The 20,328-nt window shown below is 35.8% G+C and overlaps 1 protein-coding gene across 10 annotated transcripts in view; it reads left to right on the top strand.

Annotated features, from left to right (window-relative positions):
* Positions 1-20,328, top strand: part of Tmem164 (transmembrane protein 164) — a 165,317-nt gene that overhangs the window by 69,307 nt on the left and 75,682 nt on the right. Inside the window, exon 1 of one of the 10 annotated variants that reach the window (XM_078034398.1) lies at positions 13,205-13,276. The exons of the other annotated variants lie outside the window; for them this stretch is intronic. The gene's annotated coding sequence lies outside the window, so the exon portion shown is untranslated. Of the gene's footprint in view, positions 1-13,204; positions 13,277-20,328 lie in introns of those variants that run through there. 10 annotated transcript variants of the gene reach the window in all.

Here is a 20,328-nt window from a genome sequence, read left to right as displayed (position 1 = left end):
TCTCTAAAGGCAAGTTTACTTAATGAAATTATCTAGAGTTCTGGAACCCTCATTTTAACCATGAATAGTGACCATCTCACTTATCAAACCTTTTATTGGAGTTGCTAATGAGAAGCTGAATCAACTGAATTAATTTCATCTCTTTTGCCCTTCCCTGGCCCTCATTTCGGAGCAGTGAAATGGCCTCAAGCCAGAGGAAGGGAACAAGAAGTAAAGAGCTTGGCAGATCCTTGGATAATTGAGAGTGGTGTAAATGGCTTTCTGATTTACTTAAGTCATTAAAGTGTTAGGTAGGGGAAAAAATACCCCATTTGCTGCTTCAAATAGCTCTTTGAAATAGCCACTTAGTCTCTTGCCTTAGGTGAGTAACTTTCTGCTGGGTAAGGGGTAATGGATTCTGATTTTAGATATTTGTTACTTGGACAGCTTCTAAGGGATAGGGGATTTAACCCTGTCACCCTCTCCTTGATTTTCCAAAATGAGCTCAATTATTCTGTGTAATGTTTTTAAAATCACATTTATTAGTATTATTTCATTATGATGGAAGAAATAATTCATATCATAGAAAATACAGACACAAAGAACTGAATAAACATCACCCCAATCTTACTCTCAAAAGATAATTTTGGTTATTCCCTTCCTTTTTAATAAGCAGACGTCAAATTGTATATTGAGGTTTTTATTGTATCTTTTCTAAATTTAATTTAAAATTTATTTATTGATTTATGCACATGTATGAATATACGTAATATGATTTCTGGATTTATTTTTTATGGTGGTTGTTTTCTTTTCCTTTTTGTGATTGGCTCCTAGCTCTGTCTTTCCACACCATAATTTCCAAAGCAATATGCATTCTTTTATGTTCTTCTTCATGGACATAGGAACACACACACACACACACACACACACATGCACACACTCATAATTGTGTAGGTTGTGGTATATTTTTGTTGTTGTTCATTGTTCATCTTACTGTTAGAGTCTTATATATACCTTAACATATCTTTTTCCAGTCAATAATATCTCATGAAATCTATCAAAGCCTATTAATATAGATCTTATTCTTTTATAAAGCTGCAAATTATTTCACAGAAATAATAATTTATCTAGTCATTCCCTTATTAATGAACATTTACTTTCTTTCCAGATTTCTGCTGCTAAAATCCATGGTGAAATAAACATTATGCATGTGGCCTTATATACTGTTGATTTAAACTTGTAGATGGATATATATGAATGTTTATATATAAATATGTTTGTTAACAGATGATGCCATATTGATTTACAAATCAGGCTGTTATACTTTAATTTTTGTTTTTATTTCTAATATATGAGATTATTATTTTCTCTATCTCTGTAAATAATGCGTGTTATGATTCTTTTATAATAGGACAACCTAATGAATGTATTTCCTTGGCTACTAATGAATTTCAGTATACTCATTTCTTTTTTATTGTTGAATTAAACTTATTCTTTGAATTCTCTATTCATATCATCTGCCCATTTTCCTATGGATTATTTATATTTTCCTCAATTGGTGAGATGTCCTTCACATTTTAGGTGTTGGCCTTTTATCTGTCATTATTGTTTGTTCATGGATATAGCTATATAATTTCTTTAAATGATGTAACTTTTTAACTTTTTATTTTATTCATTTATTTTTTTATGTGGTGCTGAGAATTGAACCCAGGGCTTCACATGTAATAGATAAGTGCTCTACCACTGAACCATAACTTTGGCCCACAAATAATTTTTTTTTACATTTTTTTCATATCCAAAGATGATTCTCTTTATAACTTCTGGATTTCTAGTCATGTTTAAGATTGTTTTATCAAAGATGGAAAACAGCTGTGCTAGAATAATATATTAACTCCTACTCTGTAAACCGAATAGCCATCTTTGTCAATCATTAAATGTTTTATATACTAGGGTCTATTTATTGACTTTCTATTCCATTTTATCTATTTGGCTTTTTTTTCTTTTCTTTTTTTTCTTTCTTTCTTTATTCTTTTCTTTTTTGTGTGTGTGTGTGTTGGGCATTGAATCCAGGGGCACTTCACAACTGAACTACATCTCTAATCCTTTTTATTTTTTATTTTGAGACAGGATCTTGCTAAGTTGCTGAGGCTCTCTCTAAGTTGCTGAGGCTGACCTTGAACTTGCAATCCCCCTGCCTCAGCGTTTCTAGTCACTGGAATTAGAGATATGCACCACTGCACCCTGCACTATTTATCTGTGTTTTATTTTAATCAAAGTCACAGTGATTTGATTGCATTAGCTTAAAATATTTTTGGCTATTCTTTGGCACTTTTTCCTAAATAAGCATTTTAAGATCATTTTAGCCACTACCCACCAAACCTATTAGGATTCTAAATATAATTACATTAAATGTATAATTTAGTTTTTTATTATATTGTTATTTTAATCTAAGAAATAGTATTTTCATCTATTCAGATCTTGTTTTATATCTTTCAGTTAGATCTGTCTTTTTCTTCTTATCTAATCTAAGCCTTTGTTGATTCATTTATTCCTCAAGAACAGCTGTTTTCTCTGTTATGCATGTAATATTTTTCCCCTTTCCAAGTGCTTCCTGCTAAAATAGAAAAATATTATTAATTTCAAAATATTTATCTTATGTTTTATGTTACTAATTTTTTTGTTAGTTCTGCTAAATTTTTAATTTTTTCTTTCCAATGGTTTTAAGTTATTTCATTTTCTTGTTGCATTTATATGAAACTCAAAGAGCTAATTTTTTTAAAAAGGTGCTGGTAGACTAGTCTGCCTAAAAGTGATTATAAATTGAGATATTTTCTGTGTTCCTCTTTATTTGCTGTTGATGTTTATTATTTTATTATATTTAATTTATTTATTTACTGAAGATATTATTTAAGGAAGGGAATTATTTCTGTATTTTATCAAATACTTTCTTAACATCTGTCGATCATGCTGGTTTTGTTTTTCATTTAAGTTTTTTGTTGTTTGTTTTTGCAGTGCTGGGGATGGAACCTAGGGTCTTGCACATGCTAAGCAAATGCTTTATCACTGAGCTACACTCCCCGCCCTCATTGAAATTTTTGATACAATGAATTACGTTGATGGATTTTCTTGTTTTGAACTACTCTTATGTTACTAAAATGAACCCACTGTTCATAGTGCATTATTATTTTGATACATTGCCAGAATTAATATTTTATTTAGAACCTTGCTTCAGTAAACATGAGTGAGATTGGAGTCATTTTTTGGTATTCTTTTCATCAGATTTTGAGGATTAAGTTATTGTGATTATGTAAAATGTATAACTGATTGCTTTTTCTTTCTCTCTGGTCTATAATACTTTATTAACCCTTAGAAAGTATGTGTCCATCAGCCAGGCACAGAGGCATATGCCTGTACTAAGCAACTAAAGAGGCTGAGGCAGGAGGATCACAAGTTTGAGACCCTGGGGATGAAGATGTGGCTCAGTGGTTGAGCAATCCTGGGTTCAATCCCTTGTACTGCAGAAAAAGAAAAGACAGAAGGAAGAAATTATGTGTTCTTTAAAGGTCAGATGAAATTCACCTGTGAAGCCCATCTGTTCTTGGTTCTCTGGACCCATAATCACCTTTCCAGTGTTTTCTGTGATAATCTATTTAAATCATTTTGTTTCCGTTTTGGCCATTTGTATTTTGCTAGGATATTATCTATTTCTTTATTTAAGTGTTTAGCATCTTATAATTTTAGAACTCTCTTCATCTGTAGTTCTATCTTCTTTCTTGGACTTAATCTTCTCTATTTTCATGTTCTTTCTTCTATATTTTAAACAGTTGGTAAGCCCTTTTTGATTTTTTGGTCACTGCATAGAATCAGGTTTTGGATCTGTTTATCCTTTTTACCTTACTTTATTTTTTAATATTTGGTTTTTGTTTTCATCAGTTCCCTTTTCCTACTTTTCCCCTATTCTCTAAATGAGTATTTATTCCTTTATGTCATTTCTGCTTTGCAGCACTGGGGACCACCTTGCACACATTCTCCTACTAGGCTACATCCCCAACCCTTTGTATTTTACTTTGAGACATGATCTTACTAAGTTTCCCAGGCTGGCCTTGAATTTGTGATCCTCCTGCCTCAGCCTCCCGAGTAGCTAGCATGACAGGCCTGTGCCATGGCACCCAGATTACTTTTTGTCTTTAATCATAATTTTCTATTCTCCTTTGTTTACTCACTGATGTGTTTTCCCTTGTTTTATTTCAAACTCTTCACATCATTTTAAAATCAAACTTTGTATTTTGATATTAATATGTGATTTTTATTATATATGAAGACTATAGTATATATTATATATACTATTATATATAATATAATGTAATATAATATAGATGCAATTGTAAAAGCAAATACAGAGAAATCTCATATAACCCTTACCTAGTTTCCTCCAATGGTATCCTTTTACAAAACTATAGTCTAGTATCACAGCTAGAATATCGACATTATTACAATTTGTTATTGTAGAACAGTTATGTTAACATGAGGATCTGTCCTATTCTTCTTTAATAGCCACACCTACCACCATCTTACCTATACTCCATTCCTGACCCTAGAAAACACTTCATCTTTATAATTTTGTTATTTTTTGAATATTATATGTGAAATCATACAGTATGCAACCTTGGATTGACTTTTTTAAATTCCTTAGTGCAATTCCCTGAAGATGAATCAAAGTTTTTACAATATTTCATTTTTTAAAATACTTACTTTTTTAGTTGGATTCAATATCTTCACTTTATTTTATTTATTTTTATGTGGTGCTGAGGATCGAGCCCAGGGCCTCACATGTGCTAGATGAGTGCTCTACTGCTGAGCCACAGCCCCAGCCCTACAATACTCCATTTTAACGGGCATATATTATTCCCTTGTGTGGAGATACCATATGCATTGTGAAGTTGAGAATCCTTTTAGAAAGTAGACAGCTCCTATTTAAAATAATAACTCTCCCTGATATTAGTATATGAATTTTTATTGTTTTCAAAGTATTTTGTCTTCAATTAGCTCACCTAATCCTTTAAATAATACATTATGCACACTACAAATCAAGCAGTTGGGGGCCAGGAAAGCAAGCTTACTTAGTGGCAGGGTCAGCAGTCCTTTTCTTTTCCTGTTAAGGTGCATAATTAGGTTTGCTGTGTGCCTAGGCATAGTGGGAAACACCCACTACGGACTATCTCTTCTAATCCTTCCAACGAACCTGTGTGGAAATACTAATGGTATCCTTAGTTGGATCAAGGAAACTGAGGCTCAGAAAGTTTCAGTGACTTGTGCATGGTGCCTGTGGGATTTGATCCAATGTCTCTCTGACTCCAGAGCCCATGTTCCTAATCACTACCTTATGTTGCTAAAGTGAATATTTTCTACTATTCTATTATTGTTTAAATGGTTAAAAGCATGAAGTCAACTTATTTACCATTCCATACAGCTCAGTGCATGCAGATGGGCACTACTGTGGTTTCTATACCAGTATCTTGCGGGCTCATTGATTAGCATTGTCTACTGTCTCTTACTTTCTGCATTGGTCCCTTGCTGTGACAGCCTTGTATGATTTTGGCAGCTACCCAGTAAAAGCAGGGTTTAGCATGTTCTTTGTGGAGACAAGCCCAGTTTCTGCAGGAAAGGCATTAGGATGCATGTAGCAACTTTATGCTCCAAGCAGGGATAGTACTGGCAATTCTTTTCTGGGGTGTGCAAGGGGCAGGATTCTCTATAGGGTTCCTGTGGTACATTTTTAAAAATTTATTTCTTACATAAATGACAATAGTGGAGTGCATTACATTCATAATTATCCATTCACAGCACAATTTTTCATAACTCTGTATATAGAGTATGTTCATGCCAAATTATGCCATTATACATGAGCTCTCTTATTATTATTTTTTGCATTACAATTCTTAATACACCTTTATACCACAATTTATCATATTTCTGTTTGTATATAAGGTATGTTGACACCAGATTCGCATCTTCATTCATGTATTTTGTATAATGATGACTGTCTCCTTCCACTATCCGTGGTACATTTGACAAGGGGGAATGACAGTTTTCCAGTGTTCTGGCTTTGTCCTAGGCTGTTTCATTTATGTGTACATTAGTTGAAACATGACTTGCTAAGTTCTCTTGTTGTAGTCTGCTGCTGGAAAGGCTGCCTCAGCTTAAACCATGCATCCAAGATATGCAGCTAAAATTGGAAGGGGTTTCTATGCAGCCCACCACCACATCAGTCTTGGGAAGGATGCATCCTTCCTTTTCCTGGTTCCTGACTCCTCTTTGTGAGTGCTCATATAGCAGCACCAGAATTATTTGTTGAATCGTGTCTGTACATGCAATGCCGTTCTGTGTCTCTTTGAATCTAAGCCATTTTCTTTTTAGTCATTTGGATGATTTAAATGGCTCTTTCCTGAAGAACAATCCACCAATACTTTCAACATCTAACCACAGAATTCTTTCTATTACTCAATTCCCAGTAAAACCAATGCAGTCAGCCCTTCATATCTGTGAACTCTGCATCCACAGATCCAGTCATCTGCAGCTTGCAGATATTTGAAAAAATATTCATCTGTTTTGAATATTTTCTTGTCATTATCCCCTAAACAGTAGTATATAATGACTATTTAGATAGTTTGTATATTTTATCAGATATTTTAATTGATCTAGAAAAGATTTAGTGTACCTTGCAGCAGGGTGTGCATAGGTGATATGCAAAAGCTACACCATTTTATATAAGAAACTTGAGCAGCCGTGCGTGGATTTGGCATCTGCAATAGGTCCTGGAACCAGTTCCCCAGGGATAATGAGGGATGACTAAATATTCTTAGAGATAATTTTGAACTCACTGTTCTACTTCCAAGTTTGATAAAAGTTATCTGTTTCATTGACTTTTAGAGAACCTATCCAGTCCCATTATATGAATCAGCTTGCCAGACCAGTTCTTAATAAGATTTGTTTTTGAAAATCCAAGGGAGAAGATAGCCAAGAACTCCCTTAGCTCTCTCACACATCACTTGTATCTTCTCTCTTCTCTATGCCCTTTTCCTTAGTTCTTTTAAATTTCATTATAGAAAATTTCAAACATATGCATATTTATTATTCATATGTAGTCATTTTATTTTATTTTACTCACAGTACTGGGGATTGAACTCAAGGGTGCTCTACCACTGATATATCTCCCCCCCTCCTTTTTTTCATTTTTTATCTTGAGACAGGGTCTTGTTGATATTACTGAGGCTGACCTCAAACTTATGATCCTTTTGCCTCAGTCACTGGGATTACAAGCATGTGCCATCATATCTATTTTTTCTTTTACCATTTATATATTTTATTCTCGAGATGGTTAATTCATATTCTCAGTTTTATATTGGAGTATTTTTCATGTTGATTTGGATGAATTTTACATGTATAAACGTATAAATCCTCTATGACTTTTGTAATGAATGTTTTCCCTACATTGCCTCTTAATGAATGTTCTAATGATTCATTTTATGGATGTTAGTTTTGCATTGTTTGGTGAAATTGATTGATCTACAAACTCCCTTCAAACTATATTAATTTCTTTCAATGGTTTTTACTTGAAAATATTTTCCATTTTAAGATTAGAGAATTCAATTTAAAATGTGTTTTTATAAATACTCAATTTGTAAATCCACCTAAAATTCATTCTGTGAACAGCATGAAGTAGGGATATAGCTTATATTTCCCCCTAGTCATTTATTTGTGCACCACTGAATAACTGTTTACCTATGATTATCACTATTTCACTTGTAGTATAAATCTTTACATATGCTAGGATTTATTATGGAGACTTCTACTATTCTATTGATCTCTCTGTTGGGGTTGCAGCCAGCTTTATATTCTTGTTTTTGCAACAAATGGTAGGCCAAATTCTCTGTCATCTCCTAAACCTACCACTTTACCTACAGGTTTTTCTTAGGTAGTATCAACCATTTAATGAACTTAAAAATGTTTTTCTCAGGTGCTCCCCTAAATCCTACTAGGATTTTGATTGGAGTTACGCCAAACCTAATATCATTGGCATAGTTACAACATTGAGTCTCTCCATTCAGGAAGAGACATGATTTATTTTTTCGTGTTCTTTTATGTTCTTCAGTTGTGTGTGTGTGTGTGTGTGTGTGTGTGTGTGTGTGTGTGTGTGAGAGAGAGAGAGAGAGAGAGAGAGAGAGAGAGAGAGAGAGAGAGAGAGAGAGAGAGATTGATTGTGTGTGTTTCCCACATATTTCTCACCAACATCATTCCTGGGCAGTTTGTACTTTGTGATATCATTTATTATATTTCCCAAGTAATTATTACTGGTGCATAAGAAAGGCTTTGATGTTGTATGTTTGTTTTATATTTGGCTACCATGCTTATTTCTAATAGCTTTTCAGCTTTTTCCCTTGAATTGTTTTTTTTTAATTTATGTATGACAGCAGAATGCATTACAGTTCTTTTTTTTTTTTTACAATTCTTATTACACATATAGAGCCCAATTTTTCATATCTCTGGTTGTATACATAGTACATTCACACCAATTTGTGTCTTCATACCTGTACTTTGGATAATAATGATCATCACATTCCACCATTGTTTATTACTCCATGCCCCCTTCCTTTCCCGAACTCTAAAGGGCAGAGGGGTTGAATTATTTTGAAAAGTAATCATCAAATCCTATATGGTAACTTTGTCTCCTTTTAGGGAACATTTTTTTTTTCTTTTTGCCTTAAGCCTCATTGAATTGGGCCAGACCTTCTGGTATAATCTTAAATAGTAATAGTACTGGCAGGGATCCTTTTCTTGCTTCTGTTTTTAATGGAAGTATTGTTAGTGTTTCACATTATTTGACTCAGATGGTTAGTTTAGATTAGATGTTCTAATATTAATTATTTACCTTAAATTATCAAATTTTTAAAGAATACTTTTTTTTCAAGGGCTGGGGCTGTAGTTCAGTGGCAGAGCGCTTGCCCAGCATGCATGAGGCACTGGGTTCTATCCTCAGTACCACATAAAAATAAACAAATAAAATAAAGGCATGCTGTCCATCTACAACTACAAATTTTTTAAAATACTTTTTTGATAGTTGTGGGGATCAAACCCATGGCCTTACACATGCTAGGCAAGTGTTTAGCTTGCACCTACAGCCCATGAATGGTTAATAAATTGAGCTAATGCTTTTTGGGAATCCGTGGAGTGGTTCATTTGTGTTTTCTTCTTTCAACTTCTCATTTGGTGTATTATAATAGAAGATTTTCTAATATCAGCTGTGGTAGGATTTCTAAGATAAACTTTTCTTTTCCTCTGTATGCCTGTGAGAGACTCAGATTCATCTTTTGTAACATGATTTTTTTGCCTTTTGCAACCTCCAGTTTGAAACTTACTTCTGCTGTTACAATACGAATTTCTTTGAAATTCTTTCTTATTTTCCTCAGGTTTCTTTTCACCCTTGTCATTCCTTCTCAGTGTGTTTTATTCTAGTGGCTTTCTGTACTTCTTCCAGAGTCCAGGTTTTCTTTCATACTATTGAGGATACAAGTAGTTTTCTAAACTATTTCTTCTGGGTCATATACTAAATTCAGACATTCATACTACTTCCAAGTCTATAGAATGATATGCCTCTCCCTTGTGCTATCAGAAGTTTTCATAAGAACCATACTGTTTTTTATATGTCTATGAGTATTCAAAAGAGAATTTATGTGTAGACTGCCTATGACTATTCTCATGTTCTCTGTGGTGTTGGTTAGAACCACTTTGCCCATCCATACTTGGCATGCAGGGTGATGCACGTGGCTTTTAGCCCATTTCCCAGTGTCTAATGGCTATTTGTGTAGTGGGTTCTGCTGGGCCAATATGGAATTATCTATTCCTCCTACTAAGCTCTCTGATACTCTGAATAGATAATGTAAAAACCAATAGCCTCCCACATGCATGGCTACCCAATTATACTCGTGTGGGTTCTTTTCCAGGATACAACATGCCAGCACCAGTTCTACCATATTCTACTCTTGATTTGAGGTAATTGCCATTTCTAAATGGATACAGATCAATTTGGGGATTGCTGATTTTCTCCAAAAGTAATAGAACTAATGTCTATCTAGTTTGCTGATTATTAAATAAACTCTCAGTTTGTAAGTCATGAGGCTGATGGTGATGGAAGGATTTGATATCTTTCTGTCTTTATCCTGGTTTCTGGAAGCTACATCATGAATTGACCACAGATTTTTTTTTCTTACTTCCTATGAGCCATGTTGTGAATGGAGATTTCTCCAAGATTCTGGCTATAGTATAACAATCAGTTTAAGTTTTTAGTGATTTGGGGAACTTTATCTTTTTCTGTCTCTTCATAAGTATTTCACTTGTGAAGTTGGGAGAGACTAGATTAAGTGCTTGTTAGCCAATTGCAATTTAATTAATTTATTTATTTTTAATATATTTTTAGTTGTAGATGGGACACAATATCTTTATTTTATTTATTTACTTTTATGTGGTGCGGGGGATCAAACCCAGTGCCTCACACATGCTCAGCAAGCGTTCTACCACTGAGCTACAACCCCGTCCCAATTGCCATTTTAAATTAGAAACTGTATGTGTATTTTGGAATAGAGAGAAGTAGGCATCTTTTTTTCCCCATAGAGATCCAGATAGTAAATATTTCAGACCTCAAGGGCTGTATGAGCTCTGTGCTTGAACTATTTAACTTTGTTTATAGCAAGAAAGCAACATGGCAATATGCAAATGAAAGAATTTGGCTGTGTTCAAATAAAAGTTTTATTTACCTAAGGTGGACATGGTAGCAATTACCTCTAATCCCAGTGACTAAGGAGGCTGAGGCTGGAGGATTGCAAGTTCAAGGTCATCATGGGCAATTGAGACCCTGTCTCAAAAACCTAGACAAAAGAGCAACAAGACCAAATTTACCTACAGAAAGACTAGATGCAAAAGTTCTGTAGATGGCTGGTGGTAATATTTGCACAATAATGTAAATGTAATTAATTCCATAGAACTGTACAATTAAAAATAGTTAAATAGGAAATTTTATTTATACATATATAATTTTATCACAGGAAAAAAAAGGCCAAATCAAGAAGACTATATTTTGCTGACCCTGAATTTAAAGGAATTAGATCTAGCACACATGGAGAGGCAAAAACTGGTTCTAGGGGATTATTTGGTACAACAGGTCAGTGGCCTTGCTAATAAGATAGAAGGCAAGGAGAGAGAATTCTTGAGTATTTAAAAGGAGTACCTTAGCAGGGCTTAGGGAATTATGGAATGTTGCAGTGCACCCTAGTGATGTCATAATTTGCTCTTTAGGGATGGAAATAACAGTGTTCTTATTCATATATTTTTTTTAGAGAGAGAGAGAGAGAGAGAGAGAGAGAGAGAATTTTTTAAATATTTATTTTTAAGTTTTTCGGTGGATACAACATCTTTGTTTGTATGTGGTGCTGAGGATCAAACCTGGGCCGCACACATGCCAGGTGAGCATGCTACCACTTGAGCCACATCCCCAGCCCATATATTTTGATATATGAATCAGAGCAAGGGTTTTCTCCTCCCAGAGGTTTGGGAAACCCCAGCCACCATCACAAGTGTTCATATCAGAGGTATCATTTTTATTTTATTTTTTCTTAGTATTTGATAGACCTTTATTTTTATTTATTTAATTTTTATATGTTGCTGAGAATTGAAGCCAGTGCCTCACACATGCCAGGCAAGTGTGCTACTGCTGAGCCCCAGCCCCAGCCCCATATTGGAGGTATCTTTTGAATAGATTTTTTCTTCCTTCTTTCCTTCCTTTCGTATAGGGAATTGAACCCAGGGACACTTTATCACTGAGCTATATAGCCCCTGTTTTTTTTTTTTTTTTTTTAATTTTGAGGCAGGGTCTTACTAAGTTGCTGAGGCTGATCTTGAACTTGTGATCCTCCTTACTCCGTTTCAGAGTCACTGGGAGCATGCCACTATGCCTGGTGTAACAGAGGCATCTTAAAAGTTAGCCAGTCCTTCCTTTGTGCTCACTGTTCAAATGGTGACTATTGATGCTTCCTGTAGATGATCCTGATTCCTTCCAAACTAGAAAATCCTAGCTTTTAAATCGTAAACCACAATGGAGTCATTAACCACAATCCCCAGCTTGAGTCAGCTGCCTCTGCGGACTCCAGGAGAAGATTCCCACTAGTTGGCTGGAGACTTGGGTCCTTCTATCTGGAAAAAGTGCTGCCCTCCTAACCCTAAGTGTTTTTTCTCTCAGTGGCATACAGAGGACACTCTTTACTTCTGAACTCTAGCCTCAGTAGCCCTGAACTTGACCAAGACCTGGAAAGGGCCTATATTCCAAACATGGTCTCTCATCTTCCCAGGGCTTAGGGCTAGGGAATCAAGTTTCTGTTTAATGTTGTCCTTAGAGGAGAGTGAACGTATCCAGGCTCATTATCCTCTCTATTCTGAAATTGGAGGAATGATAAGATCTTGAGACTAGGGGCTGAAGAAGCTATTAGTCCTGTGACTTTAGCCCTGGATCTGAGAAAAGCTTTGTAGAGCTTGGCAGTTTCCCAGTCTCCCTGTTGGGTCTGTTATCCATGCTGAAGGAGAGCGTCGTCATCACATTGTGGAAAACATTCTCTCCCTCTTCCCAGTCTCCATGGATCCCACCAGCACAGAGGGCTCTAATTCTCTGCTTGCTCTTTGGTGTCCTGGTTGCTGTTTTTAGAGGACAGTTTCACAAAGGACCAGGAGCTTCTTAGATAAGCTAGTATTTGGGACTCATTCTCTCTGAGCTGAGATATTAAAGGAATAGATGAAAGAAAAGAGAATGACAGGTAAGATTTTTCTGGCTTTGGGTTGTGATCAGTTTACATGCCTTGTGAACATTCATCTCTTAATGTGCCAGGTTACCCAAATTTGTGCAGCAAGGATGGGGGGGCCTCATGGAGTGAGTCGCTGAGTGGTGCATTTTGAATGGCAGTGAACTCTTACCCCACCCTGCTCTGGGTAAGAAAAGTGCATCACAGAGAGCTGGCATGCATCCTTTGCCTCTGGAAGCATACTGTACCCGCCTAGCACTAAAATCTTGAAATCTGCTCATCTTCTTGTGCACATGGAGAGGAGTGGATTTGTGATGCAAGTGGGATTATTTGGTCATGAGTATCTGCTGACTCAGTCTGGAGAGGCTTTTGAAGGAGAAGAGATGAAATTTCATCTGTGCTGCAGGGAGGAGGAGATGCATGGAGAGAGCACTGTAGGCTGGGTGTGAGTCAAGGTAGGTAAGGCAAGCTTGGGGCTGTGTGAGGGGAATTACGGTAGCCTGACATATGATAATTGCATTGCAAGATGGATACTCTGTTGGCCTTTGGGCCACATGATGTTAGGATAGTTCAGTAGCCCATTAACTCTTTTCTAGATTCTATTTCTTATATTCACTTACTTTCAAGCAGCCTGACTTTCCCAGGGAGCCTGAGATCTCTGGGATTGTCCTGGGGTTATAAGATGGACTCAGGTTGAACCTGTGGTGTGTTATTGTCTGGGAAGAGCTTTACATCTCAGCACCGCTTTTCACAGAGCTCCTTAAACCAGCTGCTCTGGAACCTGAGAGGTCTCAACTTAGTTTGGGGTGATGTTAAAAAGGCACCTTTGCCTCAGAGGTGGATGCTTTTAGGCTTACCTTTGGACTGATTGCTGAAAAGGGTGTTTGAGAAACTTGCCTCTAACCTGAGCACCTTAATTAATAGCCAGTTCTTGGCAAGAGAGAGAAAGTTCTACATATGAATGTTATAGATTTAAATGGCAAAGAGATCAGGGACTTAGAGGATTAACAATTCATGGATATCAGTTTCTTTTTTCTGTGGAATGCCACTCAGGTGCCTTCTTTTCATGTGTCTGGGTCCTGCCTTGAATTCATATACAGACTTAATGCTTAGAAGAGGGAGGAAGCCTTCAGGTTCTTCACAGGTCTCTCTTCATCATCTCTACACAATGGAAGCTGCCTTTCTTCTCATATATGCATATTCAATTTTGTCTTCTACAAATTTTCTGAAAGCTCTCTAAAGGTTTCCAGAGCAGGGACTGATTTTATTTTTTTCTTCCTCCTGGACTGCTATGCTTTAAATGTGTGTTCACATGGGAATCACCTCCAGGTAAAAGGTTGGCAAGAGATCTAGATAACTTTTCCTATCTGGGGAAGCATGGAAAATAGTACTCAACAGAAGAAGGGGGACTGATCATTTGGGGCCTCTTTTTACTTTGTCAGTCCAACCAGTCCTTGTGGAAGCCAAATAAGGAATCTCATACATTGGACAAAAGCAATTCCAAAAAAGAAAAATAGAGCAAAATAGATAAGATTTGGGCAAGATACGTAGGAATTGTGCAGTCAGTAATGAAGAAGTAGAAATGTTTCAGTTTTATTATAAAAGTAATCCATGCTCATAGTAAGGGAAGAAGTCAAACATTACAGAATACAATAAATAAGACAATAAGTATGACTGATAATTTCTGTTAATATGTTGGTATAATTTCCTCCCAGTCGTGTGTGTGTGTGTGTGTATCCAATTCTTTCTAAAAAAATTTAGTTACATGTAGATGAACACAATACCTTTATTTATTTTTATGTGGTGCTGAGGATCAAACCCAGTGCCTCACACAAGTGAGACAAGCACTCTATCACTAAGCCACAACCCAGCCTCAATATATACTCAATTTTTAGACATAAAATAATGAGTATTCTATATGCTACTTTGTAATATTTTAAAAGTCAACATGTCACAGTCTTTTTACCACCTAATTATATATTGCTCTAAACATTATTTCTAATAGCTTGAGAGTATTCCATTATTTGGATGAATGTAATGTAATGTATTTAAACAGTGCCCTGTTAATTCAACATTTGGTTTATGGGATAGATATCTTTTCAAGGGGTCTTGAATAATGCAGTGAAATTTGATGGGCCAGGTTATACTTGTGCTTCTTCTACTTGCTCTGTGATCCTGAGTGAGAATTAAAGCCCCAGTCTTCACTTCCTCATTTGAAAAGAATACTATTAATAATAACAACTACCACCTTAACTAGTTAGTGACAATTAGATGAGATGACCCATGTAAATTTCTTAGCATGGAACCTGACATATACCAACTACTCAATATATATATAGCATTATCCTTGTCTTGACATTACCACTTCTGTATACCTTACTGTTATAATTTGGGGATGAAAATTGCTTTAATACAGGTAAGTACAATTCTAGAACCTTTACGATTGTGTGGCCCCATTTAGTCCAGTACAAGAAGTGAGAAAACATTGGCTGCAACCAGGGAATTGTCTTTGTGCCCACAAGCAAAGTTATGCTAGCTTTCCTGTTGTACTTGCCAAGTTTTTTTTCCCCCTTTCTCTGTTTTTTATGTTCAAATTGTTATTCTGAAAATTTTCAAACATAAAGAAGAGTGAACAGGGCTCTCCACTGACTGACCATATGACCTTCATCTAGCTTTAGCAGTTCTTATGCTTTCTGATCTGTGAGTTCTGAAATGCAAGATATTAGTTGTATTTCCTGCTGAATGATAGGTCTGTGTCAGACAGCTGACAACAGAAGTATACTTTCATATCATGAGCTTATAAAAAAAGGAGGCCAGTGTGGAAGGACCCTGGACTTTGTATGGTAGAACAGGTTTCTTGTATTTATAATAAAAATCACAAAAAGTAATCTCAATATATCTGCCAATGTGGAAAGAAAAGATGTCCATCAATTTGACAGTGGATAAGTAACTGAATGTTGTATAGCGGTAAAAATCATCTTCATTCATTGACATAAGTAACTAGAGGAAGCCATGATGAGTGAAAAGTGTGATTTGCAGAAGGATATATATATATAGTATCATATACTTAATGATATGAAAATGAAACAGCATGACACAGTTTGTGGATACAAATATAATAAACATATAAAAACATGGATAGAAAGAAAGCATACTACTTCAGAATTCAGGTTCCTGTTGGTGGGGAGTGGGTCAGATGAATGCTATTTAGGAAGGGTATACACAGAGCTTCAGTGGAATCAATAATATTCAGGCTTCCTTAAGTGGGTCAGAGGACACATGAGTGTACATTGTATGATTTTTAAAATACTTTTCTGTTTGGAAATTTCAAGGAAAATTATAGGGTGAGAAAGCATTGTTTAAAAGGTTTAGGATCTTAGATCACTTTGTGGGTGTGAAAGATGAGATTGGGAGAACTGTGTTTTGCTTCTCAAGTATATTTTGAATTTTATCATATAGTAAAATTGAGTTTTTCAGTATAATTTTGTGTAGATTTCTGTGACTGCCACCATAATCAGGGAATTGAATAGTACCATTTCTTCTAAGAACTCGTCATACTGTCCCTTTAGAATAATAACCACATCCATAAAACCTGGCAACCACTCATCAGTTCTCCTTTACTATAGTTTTATTGTTCAGGGAATAACATACATATGGAACCCTATTATATGTAATCTTTTGAGAGTAACTTTGTTCATGCAGCATAATGCTGCATGAGATTTATCTAAATTCTGGCATGTATCACTTGTTCACTCATTTTTATTTATGAGTAGTTTTCCATGTCTGTGTTTATCACAGTTTGTTTATTTACTCATTGAAGAGCACCTGGACTGGTTTCAAATTTTGGCTATTACAAATAGAGTTGCTAGGCTGGGGTTGTAGGTCAGTGGTAGAGCTCTTGCCTAGCATGTGTGAGGTACTGGGTTCAATCCTCAGCACCACATATGAATAAATAAATAAAATAAAGGTCCATTGACAACGAATAAATAGAGTTGCTGTGAATACTTGTGTGCAGGTTTTTGCAGAAACATGAATTTTCATCTCAGGAGGGTAAATAAATATCCAGGACTAGGGTTATTGGGTCATAGGATACATATTTTAATTTTCTAAATTTTATAAGACACTTCTAAACTATTTTCCAAAGTGGTACTTTTATATTTTATAGGTCCACCAATATGTGCAGTTTTTCCGTATCCTCTCCAGCAATTGCTATTGTCAGTATTTTTATATTAGCAGTTCTATTGATAGATGAGGAGTGGTGCTGGGGATCAAACCCAAGGCCTCATGCATGCCTGGCTAGCACTCTACCACTGAGCTACACTCCCAACCCTATATATCTTTTGGTGAGGTTTCTATTCATTTTTTTAGCCCATTTAAACAATTGAGTTGTTTTCTTATTATTGAGTTTAGGATTCTTTATGTACTCCAGATAAAAGTTCTTTTTTGGATCCGTGATTTACAAATAGTTTCCACATTATGTATCATTATATAGCTTGTCTTTTCATTTTCTTTGAAACTATCCTTTAGGTAAAAATCCTTTAGCTTTTGGTTAAGTTCAGTTTAACATTTTTTTTCTTTACGTATTGTGTTTTTGGTGTCATGTTATTCAAATAACTGTTTGCTTAACTGAAGGTCACAGAGATTTTCTCTTTGTTTTCTTCTAAAGGTTTTATAATTTTATGATTTCTATTTAGATTTATGACTTAACCTTTATATAAGGTGTGAGGCTTAGATTATGGGTCTACATTATTTTACTTTGGAATGTCCAGTTGTTCCAACAGCATTTTGCACTATTGTAGAAATCAAATGACCATATCAATGTGGGTCTTATACTGGACTCTTTTGTTTTATATTCAATGTGTCTATTCTTACCAAATACTGCATTGTTTTGATTGCTGGAACTTTATGGTAAGCTTTAAAATTAGGTAATATGATGTCTTCATCTAGCTTCTTTTTCTAAGCCTTTTTCAGCTATTCCTGTTTCTTTGTCCTTCCATATACATTTTAGAGTCAGTTTACCTGTATCTATAAAATATCCTACTGGGATTTTGGTCAGAATTGCTTTGATTCCGTAGATCATTTAGTCGAGAATTGACACCTTTCCTATGTGGAACCTTAGGCTATTACCAGCTAAGCTATACGAACCAAGAAGTCCTGTAGATAATATTTGTGGCAGCAGTTAATGGCTGTTTTATATTTTTTAAAGGCCAAATTCTTCTTCTTTTTCTTTAGTTATAGATGGACACAATACCTTTATTTTATTTATCTGTTTTTATGTGGTGCTGAGGATTGAACCCAGTGCCTCACAAATGCTAGGCAAGTGCTCTACCACTGAGTACTTATTTTTTATTCTTTATGTAATCTTTATGCTGTTGCTGTCATAGACGAGGTCCCAGGGGCAGGGCCAAACTAAACTCTGCTTCATCCAGCCGCTATTTTGTATTCTTTTATGTGATGGCCAGTCAGGTATAACCATAAGAGGAGAAAAAAGGGGAAAACAAAGTTTATTATACTTACAGGGGCCTGTCATGCTAAGCAGTGCCACATGGGAAAGACACCAGGATAAAGCAGTCAGGAGGCAGAAGGCAGAAGTAAGGGGAAGATTTAGGCCATCTTTGGTCAGTTGCTCACCTGTTAGGTGTGGTGTAGTTGTATAATCAAGGCAGTTTTGTCATAAAGCACAGAAAGGGTTCCATTATCTTCTGACATGACCCTATGGGTATCTTAGAACTGCTTCCACACATAGACATGCACATATACCATGAAGCAAATGTAATATTCATGCCACATATTTGAATCTGAATACAGTAGTAAAAATACAGACTTGAAACTTGGGGAGACCTGAGTGTGATTTCTGACTCATTCATTTATTATCTGTGTGCTCTTGGGGAAGTTACTTAATGACTTGGAGTGACTTGGTCACTCAGCTATGAAATGAAACTATGTAATGAATAAGGTGATGATGCTAATTATAATAAAATCTGAGTGGGAAATGAATGCGATGATGTGTCTAAATATTAGCTCAGTGATTTGCATGTAGAATGGTCAGTACATCTTGGATATTTTTGTAATTGTTAGTGTGTAAGATTTCTTTATATATTAAATATAATTTACCCTTTCATATATATCTTGTATGATTGAATTTTGAGAACCCAGAACAAGGCTTGTCTTTATCTAGGAACTTATTCGTTTTGAATCTTTTTAAAAATATTTTTTTTAGTTGTCAATGGACCTTTATTTTATTTATTTATATGCAGTGCTGAGAATTGAACCCAGGGCCTCACACATGCTAGGCAAGTGCTCTACCACTCAGCCACAACCCAGCCCTATTTTGAATCTTGATGTTCATTTTATCTGTTTTATCTTCAGCTTTCCTTGGGCCCTTGGAATCAATTCCATTGTTCTCAAGATATATAACTTCGTGTTTTCCTAATGTCTAATTGGCCTTGTGCAAATGCCAACTTTCTTTTGAGGTCAATGGTGAAACCTGGCACAAGAGTCTAGCTTTATCTTAATTATCAGTATGATTTTTCCTCTCTCAGGAAGAGTCTTTATACTGTTTTCTGTCATAGACGAGGGCCCAGAGTCAGAACTAAACCAAACTTCTTCACCCAGGCCTGGAATTCAGAGCACAGGGCACCCTCTTGAATGACCCTCCTGAAATGGTATGGTAAGCTGGCCAGCCTGAGGTAGCAGGAATGATATTGCATTACTGTGCTACCTCCACTTGGGCAAGCCAAGTCCTATTAACCTATAGGACTTTGGGGCTAGCATGGCCAATGAGTCTTCTCCCTTTAAATCCATCCCCTGAAAGCATATTAAGCTTGGTTCAGGGAATGCAGGAGGAGATAGGGAGGTTACTGGATCCAAAGGACAAAAGAGCATCCCTGACTTTCTAACTGAGGTCATATTTGGGAGAGCAGAAGGAAAGAAGCCTCTGATGTAATATAGTGGGTAGGATATGAAATTTTGGTATCTGGAGTCAGATAAATCTGGATGTGAGTGCTGACTTTTATCTGATACAAGGCATTGATCAGGTCACTTCACACTATCTTTCCTTTTCCTGTCCCCTTTCTCTCCCTTCCCTTCATCCCTCTTTGTCTAATCAACTGAATATCTATTTTCTCCCCAGTTATTGTGGGCTGGCTTTTACATAGCAGTAAAAAATTCAACCTTTGACTTTTGAGGACTGGCTTATTTTACTTAGCATGGTAGTCTTCAGATCTATCCATTTGCTTGGAAATGTCATAAAGTCATTCTTCTTTATGGCTGAGTAACATTCCATTGTGTGTGTGTGTGTGTGTGTGTGTGTGTGTGTATCACAAGTTCTTTTTCCATTTATCTGTTGAAGATTGCCTAGAATATACTAAGTGCTCATCATCACTATTGTGAAGCTTTGGTAATGAAAAACAGTCTGGGGAAAATAAAAAGCAGTCTTGGGACCTATTTCTAGAAGAGACCTCTATTCTTTGGGGTCTCCTGGTAATGTCTTTTATAAACAGTTCCA

Source organism: Ictidomys tridecemlineatus, chromosome X (assembly GCF_052094955.1).
Source record: "Ictidomys tridecemlineatus isolate mIctTri1 chromosome X, mIctTri1.hap1, whole genome shotgun sequence".
Lineage (NCBI taxonomy): Eukaryota > Metazoa > Chordata > Mammalia > Rodentia > Sciuridae > Ictidomys > Ictidomys tridecemlineatus.
This window is presented reverse-complemented; position numbering and strand designations above follow the sequence as displayed.